Genomic DNA, 2,804 nt, shown 5'->3' on the forward strand with positions numbered 1-2,804 from the left:
TTTCAACGCGATCGGAAGACATCGATTTCAAAAGTTGGTTCACTTGACGTGAAATGTCCCATATATGTATATGAATGTATGTATACTTGTATAAAACAGCACGCAACAAAAATCAAAATGGTTTTTTATTACAAATAACTTTGAATAAACTGATGAATAAATGTAAATGTGATATGTAAAAATAAGTCAAATTTTATCCCAATAAATTTATTAATTTTTGAAATATGTGTGTTTAAGTGGTTTGCTGAAGTGGACTTTATATAGGAGCCATGACCAATTACGGGCCCCTGAGTAAATTATCTGAGTGGCCGTCAGTCGTTCGTTGAGTTTAGAGACAAATGTTCCAAAACCCGTAGAGTTAAACAGGGAGTACCACAGGGTGGTGTCTTATCCCCCCTATTGTTTAATTTCTACCTATCTAAACTCCCCACACCTCCACAAGGTGTGGAAGTGATATCATATGCGGACGACTGTACCATTATGGCGACGGGCCAAAACGTTGATGAGCTATGCGATCGAGTGAATGGTTATCTCGGAGAAATACACAACTTCTTCACAGGACGTAACCTGAAACTATCACCAGCGAAATCTTCAGCTACACTTTTCACCACCTGAACGAAGGAGGTAAACTTGAACTTAGGCGTCGTAGTCGATGGAAACCAAATTCCGACTGTGAACCATCCAAAGATTTTGGGGGTCACCTTTGACAGCCTGTTTACTTCCTCAGCTCATGCCACTGCAATTACGCACAAATTGCGAAGTAGAAACAAGGTCCTCAAAGCGCTAGCCGGCAGCACCTGGGGAATGGACTAAGAAACCTTGTTGGCTACCTATAAAACTATTGGCCGGTCAGTGGTCAATTACGCTGCTCCAGTGTGGTCTCCATCGCTGAGTGATACCCAGTGGAGAAATATTCAAAGCTGCCAAAATGCCGCCCTAAGGACTGTAACGGGCTACATGCAAATAACCTCAGAACACCATCTACATGAGGAAACGAAGGTTCTCCCAGTCAAGGAACATAATGTCATGCTGACTAAACAGTTCCTCCTGGGATGTCACCGGAGGAGTCATCCCAACTTTAACATCACACAGTTGGATGCTCCCCCGAGGCATGTCAGGAAGGACCTTCGTGTATACGAAGAGAGCATACGAAGTTATGTTCAGGATCCCTTAGATCGGACTTCGTATACAGCAGCTTTGAACGACATTCATAGAGACGCCATCAATACCGCGGTTTCAGGTTACCGCATGAATGTCGTTCTTGGAGGTCGCCCACCGCCCATAGCAGAAATAGAGAAGAACCTGCCGCGGAAAACAAGAGTTGCTCTGGCACAACTGAGATCGGGATGGAGCAACAGGCTCAACGCCTACTGGTCCCGCATAGACCGTGCCGTCCCCAATATATGCCCATCTTGTGGACAGGGTCCCCATGATACCCACCACATATTCAACTGTCCAGCACACCCTACTTCACTTAGCCCAATGGATTTATGGACTAACCCCATTGAACTAGCCCAATTTCTTGGCTTGGACCTAAATACAGAACCCCCGGATTAAAATTTTATAGTTTAAGCTGTTACAACAACGGGCCCCTCCGGAAAAATTTCGTATAGTGAATCATATCATGTATCATACAAAACATATCATGTATCATACAAAACATATTTTATCAAGGTAGCTTTATTTGACAATGAAATATGTGCGTTTTAGTGATTTTTTGAAATGGACCTTATATGGGAGCTATTATCAATTATGGACCAATCCGGAAAACACAACATATTCAACTCTTATTTTTATAATAAATTTCCGGGAATATACACATTTGTATGGGGACTATGTGAAATATTGCATCAATTGTCATGAGTTTGAACATACTTGACCTCCATAATATATTTGGAGAAAACTACTTTAGAATTGGAAAAAAAGTAATTTTTTCGAGGTAGTCACATTTTTTGGTGGTACGCATGGAATATCAAAGTTATACATATATACCCTTTATCACCACTGATGGTAGCGGAGGAAATAATATTACAATCAAAATCATTAAATTAATTAGGCGTAACAACTTATAAAATGGTTATTTAAGTATAATTGTATATAAATTGTATATTATATACCTGAAGTACATATTTCAATTTTTTATCTAAAATGTTAATATTATGTGATGTAACTAAAGTTAATAATTTTTTTATTATATTCCATATTAAAAATTAAGTATTATGCACCGATGATTAAAACAACATCCCAACAGGAAATTAAACTAGTACCAAACTTGTTTTTTACTAGTACAAGAGTCACCCGTAATAGTTATAACTGCTATCTTTCAGATACAACAAGTTAACATAGAGTGTTTTTAAAAAATTACATAGATGCTCACTTTGCAGTACCAGTAAAAATGCAGAGTGTCATTTGACCCTAACCGCTTTTAAAGACCCCTTCTGGAATCGATTATTAATTCTTTATAAACTTTAACAAAAACCTCTCTACGAAATTTACCCTTTCCCAATATAGAAAATCTCTTTTCTTGTCATCAAATTGATAAAATATTTTGGAATTAAGGTAAAAACAAACTCAATGCTTTATTATTAAAAAGTAGTACACATTTGTAACAAAGTACACTGGGAATAGGTAGTTTTACAATAAATTTTATATAATAGGTCAAACGTTGACTTTACTTTTCCACTTATTTCAATTTCAATGTTGATAAACATGACTCCTGACTAAGTAATTGCTTACAACAAAATTTAATGAAAAACAAAAGCATTCGTACGTTGTTGTTATTTTGTTTATGTTTTTAGAATTTT

The 2,804-nt window shown here is 37.1% G+C and overlaps 1 pseudogene; it reads left to right on the forward strand.

The window, feature by feature from the left end:
• Positions 1-375: 375 nt before the first annotated feature.
• LOC124419059 lies at positions 376-1,065 on the forward strand (annotated as a pseudogene).
• The last annotated feature ends 1,739 nt before the right edge of the window (positions 1,066-2,804 follow it).

This window comes from Lucilia cuprina, chromosome 3 (genome assembly GCF_022045245.1).
Source record: "Lucilia cuprina isolate Lc7/37 chromosome 3, ASM2204524v1, whole genome shotgun sequence".
NCBI classification, from domain to species: domain Eukaryota; kingdom Metazoa; phylum Arthropoda; class Insecta; order Diptera; family Calliphoridae; genus Lucilia; species Lucilia cuprina.